This window comes from Anser cygnoides, chromosome 2 (genome assembly GCF_040182565.1).
Source record: "Anser cygnoides isolate HZ-2024a breed goose chromosome 2, Taihu_goose_T2T_genome, whole genome shotgun sequence".
Classification (NCBI taxonomy): domain Eukaryota; kingdom Metazoa; phylum Chordata; class Aves; order Anseriformes; family Anatidae; genus Anser; species Anser cygnoides.
Genome location: NC_089874.1, coordinates 93,490,894 through 93,508,348, shown reverse-complemented (window position 1 = coordinate 93,508,348; position 17,455 = coordinate 93,490,894).

The following is a 17,455-nucleotide window of genomic DNA, read 5'->3' as shown; positions in this document are numbered from 1 at the left end:
AAGATCTGGCATCTAGATGTGCTGTCTGTATGGAATATCTTTGTCTCCTGTTCTCCCACCCTGCAGATGAGTAATCTCCAGTGATGTCAGTGGGCGTTATCCCCATGTCCGGAGGGTAATAGATTGGGCCCCTGTAATGTAAGTAATGCCTCATTTTCTCTTGAGCTGGAAAGTCATCTGAATATGCCTTAAATGTTTCACAAGGGAGCTGAGAGGGAGGAAGAGAGGTTTAATATTCCTTTTTAGTTGCATCACTTGCATGTTTCTCAGTTGAACTGTGGAGTCCAAACCCAGATTTTGGAATTGTTTAAATGACAACAAAGTTATTGCTTAGCTTCTCAAATATTTTGGCTGCTAACATAATCAGTCAAGCTGCCGTACTCCCCCCAACAAATGTACTCATGGGAGAGCAAATGGCAAAGAACATGAACAGCCCGAAGTAGAGTGTTAGTGCTTTTGGCAGGGAGGTGCCAGCTGTCATCGGAAACAAGTTCTGAATTTGCTGTGAGGATTTTTTTTTTAAGGAAAGTGAGTCTTCAGAAAAGTTATAAAAGGGAATGAAGCCCAGGGCACCAATTCAGCAATGTTTACTAATGTTATTTCTGCTTTTATATTATAAAGAAAATGCTAGTTGAAAAAAAAATACTTCTGACAAAGAAGTTCCTTATTCTATATAAAGATACACACACACAACTTTGGAGAAAGAAAAGTTGTCCCAGTTCTTGAGGTTCATGGGCCTTGAGTGAATTTAATTAAAAAGAAGGGGAAAAAAAAAACAGCTTGTGCTCAGAGAACATGAAAGCCTAAACACGTGAAACTTTTATGAGTTATGAACATGGGAGCTGTGCTGTAGGAAACTTGCAAAGAAGTTCTGTAGCTTTCTACTGGAAATGTAGCATAGAGATACTTCAGATGTTTAAAGGCCTGTTCTTTCTTCAAGTAAATGTTTATTTTCATTTAAAAAGGAAGAAAGGGAGGGCTGGGGAAGACAGAGAGAAATGACTAGAACAAATGTTAACTTTGCAAATTCCAGGGATCCACAGATGCAATGCAGATAGGGGATCATTTCAGAGCTGGCTCTTCCAGGAGCTGCAGCTCAGCTGCCTGCTAGACAGAGGTTGAGTCTCAGCCCTGGCACTTGCTGGCTGACATGCCAGGTGGGAATGAAATTAGGGAGGGCTCAGGGCAGCCCATTGCTTTCATTGTTTCATTGAGTGACCTCATTTCAAAGCAGCAGGCCCCATGTTAGACTTCATTTTGTCCTAATTGTCCTACAGTTTTGGCTTGAGCATACCAGAGTTGGCTCAAGGTAAGAGTATTTCCCTTTGACTGAATAAAGCAGATCCGTAGCCCGTCCATACTGAAGCCTAATAAAATACATCCTTTATTCACAGCTGCTTTTCCAGCACTGCTGCAGCAGTTCAGATTTGATTTTTGGGTAGGGATGATTTGCATGCAAAGAACAAGTACTTCAAAGTATATGAAGATAAGGGGCTTATGTAAAACCTAAACAGTCCACAGTCTGCAGGATAACTGCAGTAGCTTTTTCATCCCCGTCAGGAACCTCAGAGAAGTACCAGAATGAGAGAGCCCTCCAACTGGAACAGCACAAAACAAGTCTTTAATGAAAGCAATTGGAATAGCACTAAATAAAGTGTTTTAATGGAGCTCCAAAGAGATGTGTAAAAGCTGCTAGTAAAGTCAGTTGAAGGCCTGTCACAGTGCCTCTGAATTCCCTTCACAGCCCTCCTGCTGGCAGCAGTTCAGGTCTCTTTACAGTACATTAGAGGTAAGCGTAACAGTATTATACCAGGCCCTTTGAAAAACTAATAAAAATTTTCTTCCTGTGAGAGAAGCCCACTGCTGCTAGGAGAGGAACTGTGTGCCCTTCAGTCTGAGGATCATTTGTTTCTTCAGCTGGAATAGAAAACGGTCTTTAATAATTCGCAACACCATTGTTAGCAGTCGTATTCCCTGTACTTGTCTCCTAGTAGCAAGGGACATCCGTTGAAATCTGCTCCAAACCAGGTCTAAAGAATACATTTCCGTGCCCAAAAAGTCCCTTTTCAAGTTGCCTACACCGGGTAGATTAAACTGTAGCTTACGTCTTGTAATGCCACCTTGCTGGGGTACCGTGCTCAGAAGTGCTCCTGCAGAAAGCCTCTTTGGCTCAGGCAGCTGTCTCCAGCTCTGTGAGGATGTGCCCACGTGTGTAAGTGTGGGAGGTGAAGTTCTGGTTGTAAGGCACTGAGCCTGTGCCGGAGGGGGAATTATGTGGATATCCAGCATGAGGAAACGTGGGGAGCACTGCCTTTGCCCTCTGGCAGTGGCTCACCTGGTAGAGCGCGGTGCTGCGCGTCTTTGGAAGCCCCGTGGTGGTCTTGGCACCCATATACCATCATTTCTCTTAATGGCTGAACACCTTAAAAGCAAAGAGTAAGTTGCCTCCACTGAGGAACCTGTTGCCCTCCCCTGCCATGACCTGTGGGCCTGGGCCCACAGGACCCTTACCAAGGGGGTTTGCCAAGGCCTACAAAATGGTGGGGCAGCATCAAGTGCTCTTTCTCCTGGGCGTCCCACATCATCTTCTGTAGCTGCAAAGAAGGTGACCCCCAACAGGCCTGAATGCAGAAGCTATTAACAGTGCACCTGTGTGCTGAGATCGTGCATGTACTGCTACACTGTATGTAGAACATGAGAAGATTTGTGGTGTGTTCAAAAGAGAAATTTGGAACTGACAGAATGAGTTGACACAGAGGACAAAAAATGGAATTCTCAGAATAAATTAGTTAAAATATTCTGAAAAAGAATTTTCTTACTCATTTTCACTGTTATTTTCGACTGTTTTGCATTTAATTTTTATTCTTACTATTCTAACTTGTATTTTATAATGCAATACATTTTTACGTGTCCTAAAACTTTGATAATTCCAAAAAAAAATAAGAAGTCATTACTATTTTATGCTAAATGTTCTCATATTTATCAGAGCAGCATTTTTTTTTATAAGGAATTCATTCAGATGGGAAGATTTCAGGTAACCCTCTTGACAGTCATTTGGAAAAGGTATTTCACCAAAAAGTGAAAAAGCCATATAAGAATTATCCTGGACATCTCAAATAAGGTAAAAAAAAAAAAAAAAAAAAAAAAAAAAAAACACTCAGCTGTCATTATTGCATTTTGTATGTGCCATGTATTTTAGAAGGAAGTTATTTAAGATAGACTCAGAGGATTTTTGAAGAGTCATTTTTAAATCCTTCCCTGTAAATCTGAGTTCTGCTAAAGACTCTAAGCATAGCTGCACAGCCTTTATGGGAAAGCTATTAAGCAAGCTGATTTTAAGCTTCTCAAATTTGTTTTGTTTTTAACAGAAAATAAATTTGAAGATGCTAGTCATTAGGCCAAGGTAACAGCAGTGAGACTTGGGTATGTTGTGAGATGTGGGACATGGGAAATGGATGCTGCTCCATAATTATTCTGTCTAATGTCTGACCTGTGTCTGATGGCAGGGGATTACTGTATGCAATTACAGTTAAAAGGCTTATCTTCTAGTGGGGAAAAAGAGACAATGTGGTGGCCCAAATGGATGACAGGCATTGGATTGCCTGCAGCTCTACGTGACCACAGAGAAACTTTCTCACAGGCACTGGATTAGCGAGGTTACGCTGAGAAGAATGAAATAGTCAGTGTCTACAATAAATGTATTCATCTCCTGGCTGTTGCTGTTTTAGTCCTAAATTTGTATGCGCACGTAATTCTGTTTAGATCCAGACAGATGGAGAAAACTTTTAGCTGTCATTTTTGTTACATTTTGGACAATCAAAGTGTCTCCCTGTGGCCACTTCTGCACCCAGCCTTGGATATGGATCGCTGGTGACACATAAAGATATGCTGTGCAATTCTGTATCTTTGTTTTTACTATCTGCCATAACAAGCAACAAAGAGATTTGTGCAGATGACTATCAACAGTTGCTGGAAAGAGAAAGAGGGAGAGTAAGTAGCCCCAAAATATTAATAAAAACAAGTATCTTCTCTAGCAGGCTGGCTGGGTTGGAGCTGCTGGCCTCATTTCCTCTTCTCTGGGTCCACAACACATAAGCTGGTTAACGGAGCGCGTGGCATTGTCGTGGCCTCCAAAGGCCTCTAAGTTTTATGTTCACAGCAGCTCCTTTTGCTAGAAATAGAGGGCAGGAAAGGGCTAGTAGACATCTGTTGTTTGTGTTTTGTCATGTGTCGGGTGAGGAGGTCACCCTCCCCTCATTTTTGCAGTATGTATAGTCATACACTTGATCGTGTTGTGATGTACCACAAAGGAGAAGAGAGGTGTGAGTTATCTGCACGTTTGGAGAATGGAAGATAGAAGTGGGGGAATAGTTTTAAGGATCTAAATGTATGTACTGGCTGTTGCTGCCTACTGCTTTTGGGCTGCGTATGCTGGCATATCTGGATAGATATTTCACTGTGATCTTAAATAGGGCAAGAGGACCTTAAAACCTGTATATGTTGAAGAAAATATCCTATGGAAATGTTGCAACAGTTCAGAAAATGACTCAGACGACTTTTTTGTCTGTGTTTATTTCAGCATTCAAGGAGACAGCAGGATAGTATTGAGCTAAAAACTGACAAAGGTACTGACAGAGCAGATCTGGGCTGGGCTTTGGAGATTGCTCTTTGCCTTTTCACAGCTCAGATGCAGGAGCCTGCCGTTCCAGTGCTTGGCATCTGGCAAGGGCATGTATATTGCAGATGGATACAAGCACTCCATTACCACTGTGGTCTGTTAGCGAATGCAAGGTGCCTCTCTACCGTACCACTGAAAAAGCCTTGTGTTCTGCAGCCATTCTTTTGTGAGAATTGCTTTTGAGCTTTCCAAAATAATTGGAAAGGAGGATTACATGTTTCAGATGAACTTGGATTTGTTCCATTTGAACTGTAAATGCAGTGGATATTTAATGGTCCTATGTTGAAAAGAATCTACTACCTTGCAGTTATTGTACAGACAAGCCCCTGCAAGATCAAATTCAAGAGAACTGAAGGAAAGCTTAGATGATTCATAGGCTCAGGTGATTAATAAGGTGAATAATTAAAAAAAAAAAAAGTTATTTGGAAAATCATTCTCAAATGCACTGGTAGACTGCCTGATTCTGGCAAAGTATGTGTGAGAGTTGTTATTCCTGTTGTGATTCCCTCTTCCTTGTGATTTTTCCAGCCTCCCTTTCCTCATGAAGTCTTGACAGAACAAAAGTTGATGTCCTTTCTGCTTTAGATGCTAATTTCCCTCCTGCCATTACTTTGGTCATCTCAAACTTGAATCATGCCTAAACAAATGCCAGATGTCATGGAAACAAACTCGGTTTGGCCATTAGCCTCTTGTCTTAATGACTGCTCAGCAGAAAGAATTGAGAACTTTGGCCATCCCAAAGCACAGAAAAGAGGACAAGACAAGTATTAAAGGTACTTTTAAATGTGATTCTGCTGACAATAAAGAATGAAGGAAACGGGTCTTTCATCACCTCAACTGAGGCTATATCAGAAATGCCAGGTCAGTTGAATCCTCCTTGCTGTTTTCAAAAACATTTTCTCCCTAAGAAAAAGTGTGTTTCTTCCTCCAGAAATGCTCTATGCTTTTTTCTTTTCTTCTTTTTTTTAATCCTTTTTTTTTTTTTCCCTTTATCCTGGGCCATTAGATATGCACGAGCAGCCACATCAATTCTGCTGAAATCCCACTGAGTTCCTGTTCATGGCTGAGTACAACTGCTCGGTTTGGCCCTGAAGCAGTACTGAATTAAACACTTAGAGTTTCAAAACTTAGTTACTAGTGTGGTGTACGAAAATAATCTGTATGTAGTAAGCATAGTTGTGAAGCTGTTAGTGCCTGAAGGTTAATAACACAATCATTAAAGATAAGATTCATGGATTCATGTGGAGGAAAAGTTATGTGGGCAACCTGAGATTTACAGTCTGTAAAAAGACTACAGACAGAGAACAGAAGTTTGCACTGTAGTGTGCATACAGTTTCTTAGAACACTTGACAAGATTTTGGCAAATTGGTTAAGATGGTGGACAAAGACTAGTGCCCTTTTGGATTATGAGTTAAATCATGAATCCATCTTTCAGAGAGCAAGGCTCTGTTCATTTTCGCTCTAATAACTTCCTGCCTCCATTCTTAGTCTTCAGCTAACTTTTCACCTTTTTGCATATATTTCATCTGTGAACGCATTGCAGAGGCTCTGTGTTTTAACCCTTGTCCTTGTTCTTTGTGCAAGAACAGGAATTTAATCACCTCCTCTCTTAACAGAAACAATATTTCAATGTAGAAACATCTTCTGGTTTTGCAGGAGTCAAATCTTGCAAAAGATAGACTCTCTCCATCCACTTCTGAAGGGTTTTTTCTATCTGAAAGCAGATTTAAAACAAACAAAAAATTATATACTGGTTTTTCTTTGGAGGAAAAAAAGAAAAAAAAGTAAAACATACCTTTGTGTACTTCAAATCAGTAGCGCAGTGGAGTAAGTTGTCCTCCAAATAAACATCTTAAGGTCAAATAAGGAGAGAAAAGGCCAATACAGGGCATGCTGTCACAACCGCTACAAAGTTTGTTCTACTCAGTCTGTCTGCTGCAGTGCCTGCTGTATGTGTTGACTTAGTAGCCATATGTGTGTGCATACTTTGTGGGTCTGAGAAATAAGCCTTGGATTTGTAATTGCTTTCTCCTGTTTGAAGCTGGATTAATTGGCATCACTGCAAGCGTGACTCCAGTTATCAGACAGCAAAATGCAACTTTTAGGATGAAGTTGTGAGACTTCAGCATCTCCCAGGCTTTTATTTCATTCTATTAAGAAACCATAGATTTTGAGGCCACTCTTCTAAGTAGCTCTCTCACATCCCAAAGCACTGCCTGATCTAGTCTACAGCATGTGGCCCCTATAGCCATCCTGTGCTTTCGTCACTGATCCATGACTGCTAAATACTGACTGGCAACTCATAAGAGAAGATGGTAAGGACCATTTCTTCTGGCTCTTGGCAGTAACCCTTGATGCAAAGGGGACATAAAAGCCCATGTATTTTTTAACCTGATCTTCTAGAAATACTTATGTTTCTAGAGGAATTCCTATTGGGGGTGGAAATGTCTGATTTTGATAATTCAGCATTTTCCTCAGTCACGTTTTATTAAAGTGGCTATTTTTTCACACTGTTATAACAGAAACACAGATGGGAAATTCTGACATGTGATATGCAATTAAAATCGTTGGTCTGGCCATTTATCAAGAAGATAAAAAGGAGAAGCATAGGAAATGATAAGTTTATATGCTAAAAAATAAATTCAATATAAAGCACAATGGCAACGTGCGAAATGGTCCTACTTTATTGAAATGACTGCTGGTTAAAAATTCTGTGTGACAGCAGTAAGTACATGAATGCTATGCGAGGAATTAATATTTGGAACTTACATCGCGCTTTTCACTAGTATCTTATTTCATACATTTCAACAAATACTGCTTCTACATACAGATGGGAAACAGAGAAGCAGAACTGAGCATTATAACACTTCATTTAAAGTAAGGTCTGAAGTGAGATACTTTCTTAATAAATAGCCTGAGTACTTTCAGCTTCCACTATGCTTAAGTACACAAGCACTCTGCCACTTCACTTTGTCTGGTTTTAGATTGTTTTGATGTATACCTTAGCACTTACATAACTCACTCTTTTAGAGTCCTGTCTCATTGCTATTTGGACTGGGAGCAACTCTTGGTTGTTTTCCTGTACTAAACCTACTCTAGTGGAAATAATGTGATGTGGGAAAACAAGAAGTGATCAGTATAAGCATCCCCTGGTCTCTGTATAATGTACTTGGAGAGGAAAGAGGAAAATACATGTCTGGGAAGGTACAGAATGAAGAGCTAAGCAAGACTAGAAAGCTGGCAAATGTTGTTTAAAAAAAAAATCAAAATGCATTAAAAATAAATACTCTTTGATGTAGCATGTAATCAACTCATGGGATTTTCTGTCATGGGATGTTACCAAGGCAAATAGTTAGCAAGATTCAAAAAAAAAAAAAAAAAAAAAAAAGGATTAGGCATTTTTATAAGCAGTCGTAGCACTTGAAGCTTTATTAGTTAGACCAAAGAATTATAAGGGTTGTGGCAAGTCTTTCTCTTCAGGGCATAAGCTGAGAAGAAAGGATTTTCTGCTTCATTGTGTAGCATAGATTATAGCTAGCCAGAGGCACAGGAATTTGATCTAGTCCAAAGACCCAGTCCTCCGACACACCTGCAGAGATTGATGTCACAGGCCAGACCGTGAATTGGTTGGGTTAGTTGCTTGCCTGAGTATGTCATTCCCTGTTTTCCTCTTACAAGTGGCTCTGTGACAGTGCGTTACAGGATGGATTGAAAGTGTAGGGTCTGACGGTGGAACACCCGGAATTTCAGAGATTTTATGTCATTCCGTGTTTTTAAATTGATTGCAGTGTTTACTGGATGGCTTTTTGTTGATTGTTGGTGGCAATCTCAATAGCTGGTAGGCAACAGTTACTGAGTAAGTGAGCTGGGTGAAGATGATCTGCCGTGAGCATGATATGAACCTAAATTCTCTCTGGTACCTGCTTTGATGTCACTTTCAAGATTGCATAAGCTTCCAAAGTCCTGATCAGATTCTAGATGTGGTGAATTCATTCTCCTTTTCCTTGACTTTACAGTTTCACTTTGTGAGGGCAGCCTGGGTGTGTAAACATCAGCTAGAGCTTTGAGGTGGATCTGCCTGTACCTTCTGTTTAAGGTAAACTCACCAAAGACAATTTAAAAAAGAGAAACCAGGTTTCATTAGAAAATGCTTTTTAGGAAGAACTTAAACTTTTTAGGACATAACTAAGACTAACTAAATCAACATGGAAATTAGAAAGAAGATTTCTATATAACCTTTTCCCCCTGCCCACTGTGGTCTTGCAATCAGGTCTTGGCTTCCAGAGTTAATTTAAGTCAATTTGGTGACTTTTTGGAGTTGCTTCAAATTATGCCAAGTCCCTTCTTATCCATACAAAGGTCTTTCCCTTTCTTCTGCTTCCTGCTCTTCCCAGCAGTCTTCTGTGTAACTGCAGGGTCAAATTTTGGTGTTGCTGTCTTCCCAAGTCACCCTACAGTCTGCAGTCTTCTCTTCCCTTTGCATGTTCAGTTACGCCCAAGGGAAGGAGTACGCTTCGTTGGATTAGAAACTGGCTGGGTAGCCAGGCCCAAAGAGTCGTGGTGAGTGGGGTTAAATCCAGTTGGAGGCCGATCACTAGTGGAGCCCCCCAGGGCTCAGTACGGGGGCCAGTCCTCTTCAATATCTTTATCGATGATCTGGATGAGGGGATTGAGTGCACCCTCAGTAAGTTTGCAGACGACACCAAGTTAGGTGCGTGTGTCGATCTGCTCGAGGGTAGGAAGGCTCTGCAGGAGGATCTGGATAGGCTGGACTGATGGGTTGAGGCTAACTCTATGAGGTTCAACAAGGCCAAGTGCCGGGTCCTGCACCTGGGGCACAACCCCAAGCAGAGCTACAGGCTGGGAGATGAGTGGTTGGAAAGCTGCCTGGCAGAGAAGGACCTGGGAGTATTGGTTGATAGTCGGCTGAATATGAGCCAGCAGTGTGCTCAGGTGGCCAAGAAGGCCAACAGCATCCTGGCTTGCATAAGAAACAGTGTGGCCAGCAGGTCTAGGGAAGTGATTGTGCCCCTGTACTCGGCTCTGGTGAGGCCGCACCTCGAGTACTGTGTTCAGTTTTGGGCCCCTCGCTACAAGAAGGACATGGAGGTGCTCGAGAGAGTCCAGAGAAGGGCAACAAAGCTGGTGAGGGGTCTGGAGAACAAGTCTTACGAGGAGCGGCTGAGGGAGCCGGGGTTGTTCAGCCTGGAGAAGAGGAGGCTCAGGGGTGACCTTATCGCGCTCTACAGGTACCTTAAAGGAGGCTGTAGAGAGGTGGGGGTTGGTCTGTTCTCCCACGTGCCTGGTGACAGGACGAGGGGGAATGGGCTAAAGTTGTGCCAGGGGAGGTTTAGGTTGGATATTAGGAAGAACTTCTTTACTGAAAGGGTTGTTAGGCATTGGAATAGGCTGCCCAGGGAGGTGGTTGAGTCACCATCCTTGGAGGTCTTTAAAAGACGTTTAGATGTAGAGCTTAGTGATACGGTTTAGTGGAGGACTTGTTAGTGTTAGGTCAGAGGTTGGACTAGGTGATCTTGGAGGTCTCTTCCAACCTAGATGATTCTGTGATTCTGTGATCTTATCTTCCTTTCAGGGCAGTCTACTGCTTGTAAGTGTACATGATGCTCAAACAGAGGGAAGAACTTTCTTGCTTTTCCTCCAAATCACACTGCAGCATTAGTGATCTCTGAGGGCACATCAGTTATAGGCAGTGAAATATGGAAGAGATAACTGACCTGCGTGAGCTAGCCCAGGCTTGGGAGCCTAGGAAAAATGGCTGCATCAGATGGTGGCATAAAAGCACATGCCTTTGTCTTGCTAAAAGGCCTAGCTTGTTACTTTGCGTACAACACTGTCTTTACAAAGCGTCCCGGGTAAACCAGTATCTCCACATTGCACTCACTGCATAGCCAAACTGGTTCATAGCAGGAGGGTATCTCTGTACCCCTGCCTACTTTGGGATAAATAGAAGTAAGAATAGCTGCATTTAAGTCCAGGTAGCATTTTCAGATGTGTTGAAAATATTGTTGTCCATAGCTTGCATTTATAGCACTTTTAAGGAAGACTTATGAGGTCTCTTTTTGGGGTAGTAAACTGGGATAGAAATAAAAGCAGTGGCTGGATCATGAGGAGTTTGAATTTTCCAAGGTGTTTCCTAGATTAGCCAACTCTTTACAGCAAGAGACCTTGAAATGAGAGGGACCAATGTTCCCTTAGTATATTGCTGTAAGTATAACTCATAGATTTATGGGGAGCTTGAAGCAGTCTCCAGGAAGAGCCACACATTAACAGCCTGATGATAAAACTGAACATTTTTTGTAACAGAGTGTTCAGGCCAGCACAGCTCAGTTCAGATGCATTTATGCTGGCATTCCTTCATTTAAGCAAAGCAGTAACATGAAGCTGGTAAAGTAATGGAGATGAACTGTTTGGAAAGTGTGTGTGACCTGGGGTGCACATGAACAAGGGTGGCCAGGTTGTACCTTAATATAGTTACATGTCTTCATGGCCAGGTTGTGCCTTAACATAGTAGTCATATGCCAAAGGCTAGTTTGGCAATAACACACCAAATAAATGAAAACTGAACTTAGGTTAGTTGTGACCAGCAATGAACAGGAAAATCTTAGGGTGTTTGTCTGTAGGATGGAAATTCTGGGTTTCACCACCTCACCGTCTTGTCTCCATCACTTCTTCCAACCTAACTTGGAGTTGTTGGGAAAGAAGGATGATCCATTCTCTGTTTACTTACTGGGTTCACTATCATTCAGACTTATGAAGAACTGCAATATTAAACATAAATATGAACCCAGCTGGAGCACAGCTTTCCTTTGTTTCTCTTTGTATGCAGAGGTGAGCTTGCAGGTGCTATAAGAAGTTCTGAGATAATGTGCTCATCTCCTTTGGTGCAGCTGCCTACTTCTAGCAGAAGAATTGAATTAATTGAATATTTGAAGAATTGCTTAACTGAATATTTAAAGCTGCTTGTCAGGATACTTAAGATGAGAACTGTGTCAGCCATTACTGATAACAGAGAGCCTTGGGCCTGGTGGATGGGGAGAACAGCTTGGAAAAGTGGCGAAGTGCAGTGAAAAGTCACCTCTTCAAACTGCAAGTATAATCTGCTGCAAAGGTGTGGAAATGCAAACATAAATCATTTCTATTGTTTCTTGTCTCAGAGGAGCGTGAGTGCTGTACAAAAAAACAATGACTGTACTTGTAACTGAATGCTTTATTTTACGTATGTTCTCATCTAATATGTTCACAGTATGTACATTGTACATGTAACACTATACAAATTTGTATATAATGATTTCTTAGAAACCCGCATCTTTAGAAAACTGATATTATTTTACTATAATGTGTTACAATACATTCAAAACTAAAGAATAATTTATATCATGAAGGTATGAATTTTGTCATTGTTTGCTCACAGCAACTAGTCATTATTTAGCTAGCTAACCCTCTGCAGACACATATGAACTGAAATGAACCCATCTGCAAATTCATAGCAAATTTGAAGCAAATTAGACAAAGCATTTATGTTGTATGAAGGTTTAAAAATTACCTCATTTTTTCAGTGTTTCCCTAGCCCTCTTTTTGGCTCATTATAACTGCAGAATGGCTGTCCTAGAACTTGAAATGTGTTTAATCTTTTGGTTTTGGCAAAGACTGATGTCTTGACTAGTTGCAGAGGCCTTGTTGGCAGAATTAATTAGCACTAATAGCATTAATAACATGGTTTCTGCATACCTCAAGGGCTCCACAGTGCTGATGAATTCCACATGGTCCTAGAAGAGGAATTAAGCATTAGAGCAAACAGAAAGGGGATATAAAGTCTCATGCTTGCTTGCCATTGACATACATTCTCAAAAGCCAAAATCATAAGCATTTTTCTAGAGTATAAATCATTGAGAAATTTATGCTGACAAAATAGCTTTAGTGCATTTAAGGCAGCTATAGAGTGTGGGCTAGCTTTTTAACATCCTGGGAAAAGTATTGCTGATAGTGTTTCCAGGTTATACACAGAATATTTGAAATATTTAACTCTGACGAACAAAAGAACTGAGCATTAGTAGGACAGGAAGAGAGTCAAAGATGCAGAAATGACCTTAATGATATTTCTTTATGATTTACAGTATCTGAGTTCATAAGTGTACAGAGGAATGTTTGGTTTTGATTGCTACTTTTTTTTTTCTGATTATTTTCTCTTTAACAGTACTTGAATTTTCTGACATTTTTAGTAGCTTTTTTCTCGGCATTTTTCCACGTACAGGAGAAGCAGAAGACAGACTTACTGTTAGAATAATGCTTAGCCTCCCTGCGTAACCCAGGGCATGCCTGTTTGCTTTTCTGTGCATCTGTTTCCTTTTCTAACTTGCTTTGTGATTTAGTTGTGAGGATTTATTCACCTGCATTTAGATATTTCTTCACTACCCTGAACACCAGGGTGTACTGAAGGAGAGCAGCATAATGCAGCTTTTCAAACACACTTCCTTTGGTATTTCTGTGACAGGCTTTTAAGCAGAACAATGCTATGAAGACCTTAAAGAAGAGAAGACTAATTTGTGGTGGTGTGCAACTCAATATGTTTGAAGTACGACATGAGAAATTAGATGCTGCACAAACAAGTCAGTTGTCTCTGTTTTAGTGAAGGCATTTTAAAGGTCTGTCCAAGGCACCAGGAGAATTGTGTAGATTGGGAAAGTCTAAGAACCGTGTTAAAAGGAAAAACTGTGAATCAGCCTCGTGGAATTCCTAATGCCTGGGACCTGTGCTCAGCACCCAGGTGAAGTAATCTCTCCGTTAGAAAGCTTATAGTAGAGGATAATTGCTGCACAATGCACTATATAAGGAACTGATTAATTATTTATAAGGGACAGTCAGAGATGGAAATATTTGAATGCTAGCTGCAGGGCTGTTAGGCTCTGCTACATGCGATTTGATGGCTGGCATGCACGGCTCATCCAGCGTTGAGCCTAGAGCCATGGCTGGGTGAGCTGGCTCTTTGGTTCCTCAAGGCAGGAGGACTGGAAGAGGGCGCTGGAGCAGTCAGTTGTGTTGTGTGGATCGGCTGTGTCCTGACATGCTGTTGTTGGCTAGTAGAAGAGAAAGGTCAAAGGGAGACCCTGGAAGATGCAGTGAATGATAGAGATTGACAGAGCATGCCTAACAGGTACGTTTTTGCACTGTCATCCAGGTCTGGGTAGAGGTGAGAGAAAGAATGGTCCTCTGACATACTTCAGTGCTTGTGTTTGAGCTAAAGGAAGAAGCATTCCTGCCTTTCCTGTAAGTATCTGAACAGCTTAGACATTAACTACTCTGGGGGGCTAGAAGGGTTAATATTTAAGTTCCAAAGAGTTCTCAAGTCCAGTGAGCTACAGAGATGCACTCGTGCTGTTAGTGAACTGCAGATTGGATCTGAAGTAGAAATTCTTTCATTTCACATTAACAGCTATCTTGATTTTTCTGATGATAATTGAGGCATGTGTTTAGATAGAAGCTTCTAAGGAACCACACATGAAGCATAACTCAATCCACACTCAAGTTTTGGAAGTGGAGGCCTTGCATCTTGTTCTGAGCCCAGTGCCAAATCTAAACCTGAAATGCCAAGCATACAATAATTTGCCTTGACAATTAAACTGTCTCTTACTTATGAGACAGGGTGCTGACCTGATGAATTGTGGAAAAAATTTTTCATGGAAGATCTCCAAAATATGCTGTGATAGCCTGTAGGTCAACAAGCTCCAGCTATAAACAGTTGGAGGAAATTAGTATTTGTCCTCACGGAAAGAACTCAAGCCTGTTTATTTATTATGGCATTACAGGGATGGGTGTTTATTATTTGGCAATGATCCTAGCTCTTACTCAGCTTGGTCTTCTAATGGTATTTTTTCTACCTGCCCATGCGGTGAACTCAGTGCTAGAGTTGGACAGTAAAACTGTTGTTTCTACCTCATGCATCACCCTTAGCAGTAAAGTTCTCTATACGAGGGCTTCCAGCCAAGTAACCTGGTCAGACATGTCCTCAGCTGGGAGGTGGGATACAAAATGCATCCACAGTGCAAAGCCTGCAGTTCTGTAACCATCTCTGCACAAGCATAACAGAAAGAGTATTAGGGGAAAAGAGCGAGGTGGAGGGTGACCTCTGTCTCTTTTTGTTGTAACATTGTCAGCAGTGCGCTTCAGTGCCTTTCATCACGATTGATTAATCAGGTTCTGTGAAAATTTATGTTAAGCCAGCGTTATTAATGTATGTCCTTTGTAGGCTCTCGTTGATGAAAACAGATTTCATATAGTGGTGAAAACATATATGCATCATAGAGCTGTTTGTGGGTATCAAATGAATAGCACATTTCTCCTGGCAGCATCCTCGGAAGCTTTTAACCTATGCTGGCTGCTTTTCTGCATATCAGATGTTATCTGGCAGGGCGATACCAACTCCTGTTCCAAGGCAGGAATGGGAGTGAGTGGTTTCTCCAGATGTGCCTGCTGCTCTGGCCAGGCAGTTCCTTGGCAGCACTGGGAGCAGCCTCTTCAAAGGTTGCCTAATGGATGTACCAAGCCTCTAGAGGGAGAAGATGCATTCAGCAGTGTCTCTGACCTGCTTTTGTTCAGGATTTTCCCCTTTATGTGTGAGCACCTTTGAATGGAGATGACTTTTGGGGACATCAAATGTACCTATGGAACAATGGTTTGTAGAAACATCCCAGGCTTTACGCTGAGTCTGGGGAGTTGGTGAGGGAAGAATCAACAATCCTCTCTCCTCACTTTTTGGCCTTTTTATAAAGATTTGTTTCACAAAGATGATTACCTTCCTAGGTACAGACAGAGATCTGTCAGTAAGGTGGGATCTTCCACTGGTTGTGGAGAAATAGGATACGACTGCTGGGAACTGAACAGAAAAGGCAGAGCTCTGAATACAGTCAGGCCTTTGCCAGCAGGGGAATGATCTTGTTGAAAGTTTTTATTTCAACAGGTTGACAGATCAAGAGAAGACAAAAGAGTTGTTCATTTTTTTTCTAAGCACTTATAGCTGTTTTCCTCTTTTTCTTCCATGATTCCCCTTCTCGGCCCCTACCACTGGCTCAAATAATTAACCAGGAAATCAGCAAGTCGTGACATGGGAAATGACGTATTGTGGTCAGAGCTTCTGTAAAAACCACAGATTAGAGGTTGAGGTTAAGAGTGCAGTGTCAGCAAACTTTTGGGAAAATTTAAAAGCCTTGATGACTGATTTTGGTGGTTTTTTCGGGATCTTTTGTAAGGACAAAGGCCAGTAGCATTTTATTTTGAGGAAAACAGGGATTAACCTTTTAATTTTGTTTAAAGAAGGCTGGCCCATCACTTGTCAGGCCCCAGTGCTCACCTGTGTGTTCCTGAGTCTTTCCCTGACTGCTGGGAAGGAAACACTTTTCCTGCCTGGGGATTCTCAAAGTCTGCACGCTGCACTTTAGTGTTCAAATACGACCCTCCTGGCTTGAAATGGAAACAAAACACTTTTAAAATTCAACATTTCAGCCTTTTTCAAAGCCAATAATAAAGTTTTTTTTGTCATTTTGGGTGGGTTTTTTTGGTTGGTTTGTTTGTTTTTTCACTTTGTCATTTCCCTCATCAAAACCTAACAATAAAACCACAGTACAATGGTAACTAAGGAGGAGTTTTTCTTCCTTCTCCAAGGTTTTCGCTTGGTTTGAGTGCCTAGGGAATTGCTTTCTCTTGCCTGTCCCCCCAGTAACTTTAGTAGTAAGTGTAATGGATATGCAATCTCTACGCAGAGATCTTTGCCTGGAGATCTTTTTTTGAAAGACCACACAGCAGAGCTTGAAAACCTTAATTGCTTCCTGCCCACTGGCTGGTATAGTAAAGTCGAAAAAATCATACCAATCGTCATTACAATGAAAAGAAAATCTTTTATAGGTTACTTTTACCTTCAGCTGCTGTTCTGCCACTTCACAGTAGTAAAGGAAATGTTGGATTGTTGTGAGAGTAAACTGAAACAAGAAATTTTCTTGCCCAGTAATTGTTAAACTAGTGTCTGGAATTAATGAGTGTCTCTATTCATCTAGATTGTTTTATCAAAAAGTGGAAGAAAAAAAAGTAAATTCACATTGTTCAGCAGTCCTATCAAGGGTTATTGCGGTATTATCACAGACTAGCGGAATAGTTCTGATTTTACTGTTTCCACCCTTTTTCTACTGACTTTACTTGAATATTTTAGATGGTTGACAGTAGCAGAGTAGGACTGCTAGATCAGGGCTCAGTTGTGCTGTTTATATTCCAGGTCGTATTTGAGAGCTTTAACCTTAACTGAGTTTTGGGTCCAAAATGCAGTCTGAACCTGTTATATATATAAATTCCTTACTGTAGCTCTAGTTAATTAAATAGTTTTATTTATCATTTCCAGAAAGCAGATACTTATGAGGTGCAGTAGACAAACAGTCAATGATATCTTTATTAAATGATATCTAATTGTTTTTCAGAGGTAGGCAATGTAGCTTTAGTTTGGGTTCTGCTCACATCAAGGTGATAAGAAATTTTGCCATTGATTTAAATTAGTAAAGTCGAGTCAGAGAAAGTAATTTTGTTGTAAGACCTGTACAGAGCACAGCATTAATTTTCCCATGTGGAATATGGTAAGTTGCAGATATGAAAATGTTAAGCAGAAAACAGGCCAGTGTGACTAAAATACTGACATTAAAGTCCTTGTCGAATTATTCAAATTGGGCTGAAGCCTAGTGTTTTCTTTTTACTTCATATTTAAGGTTTTTCCACAAGAT